Genomic DNA, 13,551 nt, shown 5'->3' with positions numbered 1-13,551 from the left:
GTGGATCTTTACAGAATGAACTGTAGGCAAGATTAGCAGCATTAGGAAGGTTGAGATCCATGGATTTAGCAAAGAAATGTTTAAGATATTAGTTGTTAGGTGATATTAATACCTACTACTTCCACAGCATGCTCAGAATGTATTTCAGCCTTGATATAGAGAGCTAATTTTTTTTTAGTTTATAGAAGTAATTTACACTCCTTATCTTCTTGTGCTTTTGTGTTTAAGTGAATAGTATATAGATTTGAAGAAATAATAAGGCACACAGTATTTAGGACACTTGTAGTATATTGGCAAAACCAAGAAAACTTCAGTAATCCTTATCTTCAAATATTTCTCAAAAGTGTTTTTGAATTAGATAATAAAATTGTTTTTGTTGCTGAATACTTTGGCAACATTTTGCCTTTGAATTGGACATGCTAGTGAAGATTTTTATGTACAATGCTTGTGTAAAACTTAGTCGTCGGTGTATCCAAAACAGAAAAACAGACTTTTAAAAAGAAACAATACAAGCTCTACATTAATTTCAGTGATGTATCGTTCAACCAGACCAAGATCTTGTAAACTATTTCTCTTATTTTTGCAGTCAACCTTTTGCAAGATAGCATTCCAATTTTATTTCTGATCAGCAGATGTAGTGTGTTCTTTCTGAGTCTCTGGTAGTACCTGAAGTAGAGATAATTTTTTATAAGAAGGTTTTGAATGAGAAAACACAAAACTTATCCAATTGTATTTACAGAATGACATAAAATGAGAAGAGTCTGTGAACTCATGACAGATGCAAGACTTGCCCAGGTTCACCTATCTGCTGTTTCCCAAACTTAGAGAGGGATTTTACTAAGTGCAAGAAGAGGACTTCAAGCAAATTTTTCAAGGTTTCTCAATACCCAAATTTTAAATATGAACACAAAAATATATTTTGGTCTATTTGGGAAGAGTATATTGATCGAGTGAAGAGATTATCATTTTGTTCAAGTTAATGATAGTGATGTAACTGATAAGCAAGTAATACTGGTATAAATTTATACAGTTTCTTGTAGATATTTGCACGTCAAGATCAATTTCATGGGTAGAACAATCCTTGTAAGTTGTCAGAACGTGATCTAAGGTTGACTTTCTACAACTTGATAGTTAATGAATAAGACATTATTTAAGGACATATAAATGACACAGTGCAATTAAACATTTTATGTGATATTTTAGAGTGAATTATTCACTTGACTTTAAACAAAAATTGATATTATAGTTCTGCCATCACCGATCTTATTGTATATCAATTATTTAATATCTAACTCTATTTCTCTCCTCTTTTATATTGCCAAGAATAGGGATCATTATAGCGTTGATGAAAAAAATAGACCTAATGCACTTACCAAATGCTTGTATAAGGAATGTACATACCAAACAGTTATCATAGTAATTCTATCTCATCTAAGCCATGATTGTCACCTCCATTCCATTTCTATTAAATTCAAAATGAGATGTAAACTAACTTCATTTCAACGTTAAAAATGAGTTTGTATAAGAGAAAATGTGATGATTATTTTCTGCTTCTTAACTCATCTTCCTTTGTAAATTTCTTTTAAAGTTGTATTTTTAATGAATTTCAGTATAACACATATTAAAATGGAGATATTTAAAACTGCTGTGAATAATATATAAAATACTTTCATCTATATTAAACAAACATTATATCAGCAATTCTATAAAACTATCTGATTGCTACACAGCATGGTATAGTTTATTTATCTCTTGAAATGAGGCTGACTTCACATGCTCTAGAGATTAAAGGATAATTCTGGCTGTTTTCCTTCACACTTAACTTTATTGAAAATGAAATACTTGGTCAACTGATAGATTGCTCTTATCCTGACTCACATTTCACAGTGATAACTTTCTAATAAAAGACAGGTTTCATGTCTGAATTCAAGTCTTCATGCTTTGCAAATGATATTCAATCTCAATTCCCTTAATATCTAATTTGAGATTTGGTTACTAGAATGTATTTGTGGTGCCTCTCCATTGTCATGTGTCCCAGTTTTCACATGCCACTGATTGTTATTATACTAGCCAGTGGTAGACAGTGTAAATTTAATCAGATACCACCATAGTTCTTGTAAGGGATTCAAGACTACCTCAAAATTTTGAAACATATCAGAATCTGTGGATTTTACAACTCTGAAGAATTGTGAGGAGTCCCAAAATCGTTAGGTAGCTCTGAGATGATTATCCATTTTTAACTTACCTGCCTTCAGTGTGCATTGATGATAGCAGCAAAGTTATGATAAAAAGTATCACTGGGCAATAAGTCTTGACTGAAACTAATCAAAGAGGATGCCTTAGTTTTAGTAAGCAGTGTTCAAGACACAAAGTTTAACCATAGTATTAATAAAAGTTATGCCCCCCAAAACAATTATGTATGTCAAATTTTTAACAGTTCAAAGGAAGTGATATGCTGTCACTGTAGTTTCATTGTTCCTCACTTGGCTCTAATACAAATGATACATAAGGTTAAGGATTTCATAGAACTCTTAGTTGTGTTTTTGCTAATGGAGGAGCATTCCTAGTTTCCTTCTCCACTTGTCTATCTTCAAAGGGGAAAATTGCAAAGAGAAAAAAAACAACTACAAATATTTGACTGATTTTCAAAATGTACTATTATTTATTTTGATATTCTCTACTTATAGGTTTCATCTATTTTGGAAATGAATCAGGGTACTGTGGTTGTGATTCTCTAGATAGAAACACAAACACTTTAGACAGAATTTTGAGAAAAGCATTTGTAAGTTATATCATTTTTGTGATTCCTGAATCAAATTTCACTTTCTTGTTTCAATGAGGAATATAAACACTATTAATCATTTGTATATAAAATCTATTAAAGTTTACTCAATCCGTGCTTTGAGAGACATGTCGTTTCAAATTCTTATTAAGATTTAAACATACTCTGCTCATTGTACAGAGTGTTCACTCTCAGTTATTGCCAAATCCTTCATCCTTTAGACATTGCTAAATGCCACTAAGTGTGAAAACAATAGACTTTGTGTTGGAACTCATAGAAATAGCTTACCTTGTAATTTGAACAAGTGTTCTTCATTTTGTCTGCAGTGTGTACATTCTGCTCCTTATAACACTTTTTAACTATGTAATTTACTTCATATTGTTTTCTGGCTGAAAGGCAATGCAGTCATTTTCAGCAAACATGAAGTTTATTTTAAATTTGTTATTTTCTTTACCAATATTCTCTCTTCAAACCCTTCAATATGTTTCATAATGCTCTCTTTGCAACAATGGACTGTGTTTACATTGGATTTTCCTGTTAAAATTTAAGTCAGAATCTCTCCGCACATATCTGAAATGTATTTTCCTTGGTATTATTTCATACTCACAGATAACTGCCAATAAACCACAAAACAGCCTGGGTTATACTGGATCATTATACACTCACTGTCTTTACATTACAGAATAATCACATTTATTTTTCTGCCTTGTGGTCCTGTAAATAATTAATTAAATGTAAGGCCCATGCTTTCTATGACACATTGTGTCAAATGGGGTCATATTATTTGTCAGGGGAAGAAGGGAAAATGTCTTGAAATTAATTTTCGTAGCCATCAGTATTATGTGTTTCCCATTTGACCAGATTAATTCATCAAGATTGCTGGGAAGTCCATAACTTTCCTGTATATTTCAAAGAGTGAGACTGTAAGGTGTCTCTAGCCACTGTAGTATTAACATTGTAACTACTGACATAACACTTGGAACTTACTTTCCCATGCTCCACATTCTTAGCGGTATTTTCTTGTTTCATAGGTTTTTAGTTCATTCAGTTCATGTTGTAGGCTCCTATCTTTCTCTGTTCTCTTTGTCTCCTTTCATTGGGTACTGGTGTGTCTTTAGGAGTTGAAGCCAGACATGGTTGTCCTGCATTGGTTACTCTTCCCAGCAAAATGAATTGATTGAGGTGTTTCTCTTGGGTTTGTTCCTTGAGCATCAGAATATTTAATATTGACATTGGACAGCACTTTTGAATAATTTTCCATCTTTTGATTATTGATTCAACAATTGACTATTTTGTCTTTGACCTTGGAGATTTCCCATTGCTCCTTTTTCAACAATAATATATGATAGTAGACTCCACTATGTGTTTAGCATAGCATTATAATTGTATTGCTAAATATTTGTTAATCTTTCACATTTACAGCAATGTTCTCTTGCCTTTCTGTTACTCTGTCATTTTTGATGACATGAAATAAATCAGAAACAGATTTATATGATAATTTTCAGATTTGTGACATGGGCTTAAGAGGGGATATATTAATATATAAGGAATAAGATGTAGGAAGCCAAGAAACAAAAGTAAACACAGGGATTGGGCTTTACTAGGGCCGAGGGAAGTAAATACAAAAGGGGAAACATGCAAAGGTTTACTCAAAGAGCATCACGGTATCTTATTTTATATTAACTAGAATTTTGCACATAATCACTTAAGTGTATTTATATATACACAAATATTCTCTTTCTTGTGTGTATGTGTGTGTGTGTGCGTCTATGTATGTATGTGTGATATGAACTTACAATGCTTACAAAGAAACATGAACTATTGAACATCCTATTAACAGGCATCAAAAACATAGTTAATGGATAATTCATGAAATTAAACCTCATGACACAACAGATGATATAGACAATACAAGTATCTCTACTTTGTTTTTCAAAGCTTAAATATCAGACAGTATCTTTAAAGATACCTCACACAGGATTCAGGTAATATGATTTGTATCAAACATTAGATGGTCCTTGCTATAGGGTAGCTATGACAGTAAAAAAATTACTGTACAAAATTCTAAGGGAGATTAAACACTGAAAAGTCTTACCCACCTACAACACACACACACACACACACACACACACACACACACACACACATTTAATCAAAGAGCATCAAGGTATCAAATCTTATATTAACTAAAATTTAGCACATAATCACATACGTATATGTATATATACACAAATATTCTCTGTCTATTGCTGTGTGTGTGAGTGTGTGTGTGTGTGTGTGTGTGTGTGTGTGTGTGTGTTAAGAAAAAATAGTTATCAGTAGGGCTAAATGTTGACAAGTGTCAAATAATTTGCACTGAAATGGTGGTGGCCAATAGTTATCTACTTGGAGTTTAAGCTCTTTCAACTGTAGGGAAATCAGGCCTGACTAGAAACCCAAACAGCATTTCATGGTTATTTTGTGTTTTTTATTTAAGAAAATAATCTACTACCTATTTTTTGTTATACCACCCCCATTACTTACTGAGTTTTAAGCCTTATTTTTACAACCAGAGTTAAATGTAAGCATCAATCCTCTGATAAGCAACTGGAACCATCACAGGTCACCAAAACTGGGCTCTATACAGGATCAAGATAGGAGATCCTGGGACCAGCAGATCAATCTACAAGGCAGATCCTGTGCTACTCCCAGGGAACATCATGGTATAATGGGCAGAATGCTTTTAAGACCAAGAATAGCAAGAAGGCTATTGTGATATGAATTATAGAGTAGGATTATCTGATTACTTTCAGGTATCAAGTATAATGGTGTTTTCCATAAAAAAAGGGATCTTCTATTTATTTTTGGTTTTGCTCATATGACAACCTGAAGTAATAGCATATATTTTACTGTAACTTCTGCTGCCAGTGTGTAGTTAATACAGAATAACTTTTGAGGAACTTGGGTGTTTGACTGAGGAATTAATTGACATCTATAGGGAGGCTTGGAGCTCTCTCAAGATATAGTTAATTCAAGGCACAGATGGATCCATCCTTTAAGATGAAAGTTATTCCATATTGTTTGTTACAAAGAACAGATGAGCTGTATAAACAAGGAAGAAGACAATGAACACACAGTTCCTTAGTTAGGAATTTCATTTTCTTTGCAAGGTTGTAAGCACTACAGTGCTGCCCAATGCAGTTATTTTTGAGTTAGAGAGATTCGAACAATGACATACACAAAATACATCTTCATTGTGATCTACGATGTGCCATATTCAATGAATCTTGCTGTATAAGTTTTGGGGAAAAGAAAGGTGTTTGGATTGAAATTTAATTTGTAGAAAATGAGTCAAGTACAGCTTCTCCATCTGCACTTCCAAATTTTAGTTTGTTTACAAAGAACACTCAGAGTAATAATTTGAAAGTTATATTTCTCATGATACATTATGATGAAGAAAACTGAGCTGTAGACCAAAAACTTTATTTGGCCTATGATTCAATATTTGTGCTTATCATCAATGGAAATAGGAAAGAACCAAAACATGGCAGGAACGTGTAGGCAGGAGATGATGCAGAAGCCATGAAGGGGTGGTGCGTCATGTCTTGTTCATCTGAATTGCTAAACTAGATTTTTATTTAAAAATGTGTTTGGCCCTTTTCCATTAATTACTAATTAAGAAAATTATTTACAGGATCAAATGAGGTTTCCTATTTTTAGATAATTTGTGTAAGTGAGCATGAGTTTGTTGTGTGTTTGTGTGTGTGTGTGTGTGTGTGTGTGTGTGTGTGTGTGTGTGTGTGTGTAAAGGAGCTTAGGGGACCACTGCCAAACACACGTATTTTATTTGACATTTAGTTACTAACCTGGTTTCCACACAAGATATTACAAATCACACATCAATTTCGTCTTTCTTATATAAGTGTATGCTGTATATGTAGGATATACAATGGCTACAAAATGGTTAAGGAGGGCAAGAAGCTCTAACAAGCTGATGTCAGTGAGTCTCATATTTGACATAATGACAGAAAAGTGTCACTGTGATATTTAGGTTGAAGATAATTTGATTTAGCTGCTCCACTGAAGAAACAGGTCACAAGGACAGTGTCGAAATCTGGCTGCAGGATTGCATCAGCTTAAGGGGAAGAAGCCAGAGATTTTGGCAGCCATAGTAAGAAGGTATGAGAAACATGTATGTAGACAATTGCTTAGGAGAATAGTTAGTCAGACAATTCATCCTTAAGACCAGTAGTGGGTTTTACAAACTGGGTGGTAGCCATAGGATAGTTATTGTTCTTTGCCTACTGCTGTGCTAATGAATCACAAGTACTTAAATGACAGAATCATTGACCAATGCTTTTATACTGTAAAATATTATTGCCTTTAAGGAAGGAGTTATCAACATTCTTTTTTCTTTAAACTTTTTTTTACAGTCCAGTCTTTATCTACCTCCCAGTATGCTCTCTGTTAAACATCACATATCTCCCCAAATCCCAACCCACAGTCCCCCAGAGGATATCTCCACCCCACATCCCTACCCCACTAGAACTCCTCATTCCCCGGGGCCAAAAGTCTCTCTCTCTCTCTCTCTCTCTCTCTCTTTTTTTTAAATTAACTTGAGTGTTTCTTTACATTTTGAGTGTTATTCCCTTTCCTGGTTTCCGGGCAAACATCCCCCTAATCCCTCCCCCTCTCCTTCTTTATGGGTGTTCCCCTCCCCATCCTCCCCCCAAAAGTCTCTTGAGGGTTATGTGTCTCTTCTCTTACTGAATCAAGTCCTGGCAGTCTTCTGCTGTATATGTGTTAGGGGCCTCATATCACTTGGTGTATGCTTCCTGGTTGGTGGCTCAGTGTCTGAGGGATCTTGACTTCCAGGTTAGTTGAGACTACTGGTTTTCCTATTGTGTCAACCTTCTCCTCAGCTTCTTCCAGTTTTTCCCTAATTCAGCCACAGAGATCACCAGCAACTATCCATTGATTGGTTGTAAAACTCTGTATCTGACTCTTTCAGCTGCTTGTTGGGTCTTTTGGAGGGCAGTCATGCTATGGTCCTCTTTGTAAGCACATCATAGTATCAGTAATAGTGTCAGGCTTTGGGTCTATCCCTTGAGCTGGATCCCAATTTGGGCTGGTCACTGGACCTCCTTTTCCACAAGCTCTTCTCCATTTTTTTAACCTGTAATTATTTCAGAGAGGAACAATTCTGGGTCAGAGTTTTTAACTGTGGGATGGTGACAACATCCCTCACTTAAAGCCCTGGATATCTGCTAGAGGTGTGCTGTACAAGTTCTCTCTCCCCACTGTAGGGAATTTCCTCTAAGGTTCCTCCTTTGAGTCCTGAGAGTGTCCTACCTCCCAGTTCTCTGGTACATTCTAGAGGGTCCCCCATATTCTACCTCTGGAGGTTGCCTGTTTCCATTCTTTCTGCGTCCATCAGGTCCTCTTCTCACCTAATACCTGATCATGATCCACTCTTCCATTCCATGTTCCCTTTCACAACTAGGTTCCTCCTTCCCTCTTTACCCACCCCATGATAGCTTTCTTCTCCCTCCAAAGTAGGATTGCAGCATTCTCACTCGTGCCCTTCACCATTTTATCTTCTTCAGTTATGTGGATTGTATCCTGTGTGCTCTGTATTTTTTGGCTAATATTCAGTTATTAGTGAGTACAACTCATGTGTGTCATTTTGAGTCCAAGTTACCTCACTCAGGATGATATCTTTAGTTCTATCCATTTGCCTGCAAATTTCATGATGTCCTCATTCTTAATAGCTGAGAAGAATTCCATTGTGTAAATGAACCACATTTTTGTTTCCATTCTTATGTTTTGGGACATCTGGGTTCTTTCTAGCTTTTGGATATCACAAAAAGGGCATCTTTAAGCACAGTAGATCATGAATCCCTTTGGCATGGTGGGGAATCTTTTGGGTATATGCCCAATAGTGGTATACCTGGAACTTCAAATACATCTATTTCTAGTTCTCTGAGGAAACTCCAGATGATTTCCAGAGTGGTTGTACCAGTTTTCAATTTTACCAGAAATGTGCTTTTACTTGAGGTTCTGATCTTCGTCATTCTAATTGGTGTAAGTTGGAATCTCAGGATTATTTTGATTTGCACTTCTCTGATCACTAAGGACTTTGAACATCTCTTTAAGTGCATCTGAGATTCCTCTGTTGTAAATTCTTTGTTTAGTTCTAAACCCCATTTTTTGATTGGGTTGTTTGGTTTGTTGGTAGTTAGCTTCTTGAGATTTTTATATATTTTGGTTATCCCTCTATCAGATGTGGGGTTAGTGAAGATTTTTCCCAATCGGTATCTTGTTGATTTATCCTATTGACTAGGTCCTGGGCCTTAAAAAGCTTGCCAATTTCATGAGATCTCACATATCAATTTTTGATCTTAGAGTGTGAGCCCTTAGAGTTCTGTTTAGGAAATTTCTCCCTATGCCAATAAGTTCAAGGCTCTTTCCCATGTTCCCTTCTATCAGATTTGCTGTATCTGCTTTTATGTCGAGGTTCTTGGTCCACTTAGACTTGAGCTTTGTGCAATGTGATAAATATGGACTTATTTTCATGTCTCTGCATACAGACTGCCAGTTAGACCAGCACCATTTATTGAAGATGCTTTCTCTTTTCCATTGTATATTTTGGGCTTCTTTGTCAAAGATCAGGGGTCTTTAAGTGTGTGGTTTTATTTCTGGATCTTCGACTCTATTCCATTAATCATCTTGTCTCTGTACCAATTCCATGCAGTTATTATCGCTATTACTCTGTAGTGTAGCTTGAGGTCAGCGATAGTCATTTCCCCCAGAATTTTATTTTTTTAAATCTGTATTTGCTATGCTGGATTTTTTACTTTTCCAGATGAATTTGAGATTTGTTCTTTGCATTTCTTTGAAGAATTGTGTTGGGATTTTGATGGAGATTGCATTGAATCTGTAGATTGCCTTTGGTAGGATAGCCATTTTTTACTATGTTAATTTTGCCAATTCATGAGCATGAAAAATCTCTCCATTTTCTGAGATCTTCTTTAATTTCTTTCTTGAGAGACTTGAAGTTCTTATCATAAAAGTCTTTTCACTTGTTTGGTTATAGCTACCCAAGATACTTTATATTATCTGTGGCTATTGTGAAGGGAGCTGTTTCCCTAATTTATTTTTCAGCCTGTTCATCATTTGCATAAAGAACAGCTACTGATTTACTTAACTTAATCCAACTACTTGGATGAAGTTGTTTATCAGCAGGAGAAGTTCTTTGGTAGAAATTTTGGGGTTGCTTATGTATAGTATTATTCCTCTGCCAATAGTGATCCCTTTAATTCTTCTTTGCCAATTTGTATCCCCTGGATGTCTTTTTATTTTCTTATTGTTCTACCTAGCATCTCGAGTCCTATATTGAACAGAGATGGAAAAAATAGGCATCCTGGTCTTGTACCTCATTTTAGTGGAATTGCTTCAAGTATGTTTACATGTAGTTTGATATTGGCTGTTTGTTTGCTCCGAATTGGATTTATTATGTTTAGGTATGTGCTTTGAATTCCTGATCTCTCCAATCTTATTAACATGAAAGTGTGTTGCATTTTGTCAAATACTTTTTTCATTATCTAAGAAAATGATCATGTATGTTTTTTCTTTGAGTTTGTTTGACATCAGTAATAGCTACAATTTCTTATTGAAGACATTCTTGTCATTGGCCTTGTCTTTATCATATGCATTTCTTTCTGACTTTGTATCAAAACCTAAAATATCGATGTTTTCTTTCTAACCAAAAATGTCCATGGTAGAAAATATAAAATATATCCATAAATATTGGATCATGTTACACAAGGCCAGAGTAAAGAGACCTCATGGTGAATGTAAGACTTCCAGTTGATCATTGTTGTAACAGAGCAACTTCATCAAGAGCAAGAGTTTCAGGTCCACTGTACATTAGTGCCTCATTCTTGATAGAATTAAGACCACTTAGAATATTTTAACCTATTTCCAGAATTTTACAATACATATGTTTCAAATACTCTGGCTACCATGCTCCAGTGTTGGTATCTGGTAACTCATTATTTCATATCTTAAGATTTCAAGTGCTCAAAAGATTTGTATATTTGGAAGGGTCCAAGGCTTTAACTATTTCTCTTTAGGAATATGATGAGTTCTCTAAGGCACTGGGGCTGGTACTTACTTATCCTTTATATAAATGTAAGATTCCATTTCCTAAAAGGGTTTGGTACCTCTGACAGGATGTTCGATTTTATAGTTGTCCAGCTTTCTGTGGGAAAAAATGTCCAAAGATGGGAGATAAGAAACACTATCTCCAGAAACAACTCATATCTGCCAAGAAAAGAAATCAAACAAATGTCTCCAACAAATCAATAGATCCTGAGTTACAGAAGAGAACAAGTAGTGATCTCTGTTAGGCAAGAGCAGAGGTGAGTGACATATTTCTTAACAATGAAGCAAGGGAAAAGGACAATGAAATCACAGGCATTATACCTACTTCCCATGTGGACAATACATAAACTGAAGACTTTGGTAAGTGATTTTGCAGCACATCTGCAGATTCTAGGGAATTCTAAACTTCTTATTGCTCAACATGTTACATCATCTTATAAAAGGGCTATGAAAAAATACATCCAATATTAACTTGAGAAGTGAGGCTTATTTTCAATATGTAGTTTACATCAATTCCATTGACAAAAGCAATTTAAATGAAGAGAAATTCAAAGTGATCCCATTCAAACCAGGCATAATTTGAAGTTGTATACTCTTTCTATAGTACTTGAGATATTAACTAGAGCAAGAGATCATCTGGAAGAGATAAAAAGATGAATATTTAAATGGAAGAAGTCAAATATTCTTTATCTTTAGATGATATGATAATCTATATAAGTGACCCTTAAATTTCATTGTGAAACTTCTACATTTAAGCAACGCTTTCAGTAATGTACCTATATAGAAAATTAACACAAATAACAATGGCCTTCCTATCTATAAATGATACGTAAATGCTCCCATCATGAAAAGAACGCACTCCACAATAAACTCAAAAAAAAATCTTAATGCAACCCTAAACAAGCAAGTGCAAGACTTACATGATAAACATGTTAAGATAGTGAACAATGAAATTATAGAATATATCAAAATGGAAAAATCTCATATACTCATGGGGAAGAATGATTAAGATAGTGAAAATGGTATTCCTACAAAACAAATATTCATATTTAATATTCATATTTAATGCAATATCCACTAAAATTACAATATAATTCTTTATAGATAGTGAAAGGAAATTTTTCATCTTAATATGAAATTGCAAATATGCCTAATAGTATGTTATAAAGATCACAGGCTGTATTCCATTGGATAAAAATCAAGATCATAAAATTTTTTGGAAGTATGGAGGCTTCTAAAACTTACTATTTTCATATAAAATCTACCACTGTTCCATTTTATATGTGTTGGTTTGCCAAGTCTAGGGACAAAGACTTGACCTGAACCTAAAGATAAATTCTGCCCCAGAGGTAAGATACATGACCAGATCTGGAAAACCACCAATTGAGTAGATGATACAGGCCATAAAGGCAGGGAGACTAATGTGAGGTAGAGTTTATGATCATCAGGAGTTCTCTTCATGTCTTTTTTGGATATACACATGGCATAAGGGCCACGTACATCTCAATGCTGTGACTCTTTATGGAGATAAAGATAGGCTGCTCTGCTCTTCTTAGTCTCAAGCACTTTAGACTTGTTTTCTGGTATATTTTCAGTATTCCCATATACTCAGGTGGTTCCATTCTATCTTAATGAATTTATAAGTAGTTTTCATTTTATTGAAGGCTAAGTTATTTACATTTCTATTCCTTCAGGTGGCCTTATGTAGAAATCGCTTTCACATGCACAAGAACCTTGATAATTAATGGACCACTGTATTCATTTTTTATATGAAGAGAACATCTCATAATAGATAGATACATAGGGGATGAATATCATGTAAATCAGATGTATACCACGAGTGTGATGTTTGAGCATATGTAAGTTTTGAATCGATGTCTTTAGTGTTAGTAATGGGTAATGCATAGAGAAATTGAGGACGTTTCTCAACTCAACTCCAATTCCCCTCTGTGGGACAGTGAAAGTCACTCTGGTTGTGCAGAGGCTTGAAAGCCCGGTGACCCTCAACAGGTTTTGTCTGTTCCTGGGCCCCAGGCCCCTCAAATAGCTACAGCACCTCACCGCCCTCTGTAGAGTGGTTTGTGGGCATCAGTTATGTTGAAGTGGCACCCCAAACCCTCCCACACATAGATAAGATATCCATCCCCAAGCTCTCAGATCAAGCCAATAGAAATTGCATCTTGTCAGATCTAGACCCATGCCAAAATTGTATATAAGGATCCTGTCTAGAAGGAATATTGGTGTGCGACAATCACTCCTCATCTGAGTTTCTGTCATAAGAGCTGTAACACTGCTGCTTGGGGAAGAGATCTGCTCTCCCGCTGCTTGATGCTCCCTCGAACCCCTCGTTGGCTAGCCTACCTTCCTTCTGCTCAGACTTTCCTGATGTCTTGGAGCAACTGAATTGGCTGCAACTGAAGAGAGAAGTGGAGCAGCTGCAGCACTGGGGGGCAGCAGAGGAACTGATTGAGTTCTCTGCCCTTTGCCTGAACACTCACACCTGGCTGGGCTAGAGATCTCTGTGGAAAGCCTCCAGTACATAGACCCTCTCCTTCTCTCTATACAAGTGAATCAGTTGGCTTTGCCATTGTAAAACAAAAACAAAACAAAACAAAACATTTCAA

General features: G+C 35.4%; 1 long non-coding RNA gene across 2 annotated transcripts; it reads right to left on the bottom strand.

Annotated features, from left to right (window-relative positions):
- Positions 1-270: 270 nt before the first annotated feature.
- Positions 271-11,554, bottom strand: LOC120094646 (uncharacterized). 2 transcript variants are annotated; one of them, XR_005489058.2, is made up of 4 exons: positions 10,938-11,554; positions 3,071-3,171; positions 2,246-2,321; positions 271-666 (listed from the first exon to the last, which is right to left on the bottom strand). It is a non-coding gene; the product is annotated as an uncharacterized LOC120094646 (long non-coding RNA). The 2 variants fall into 2 exon arrangements; XR_005489059.2 differs by lacking the exon at positions 2,246-2,321.
- Positions 11,555-13,551: the final 1,997 nt, after the last annotated feature.

This window comes from Rattus norvegicus, chromosome 9, assembly GCF_036323735.1.
Source record: "Rattus norvegicus strain BN/NHsdMcwi chromosome 9, GRCr8, whole genome shotgun sequence".
Classification (NCBI taxonomy): domain Eukaryota; kingdom Metazoa; phylum Chordata; class Mammalia; order Rodentia; family Muridae; genus Rattus; species Rattus norvegicus.
This window is presented reverse-complemented; position numbering and strand designations above follow the sequence as displayed.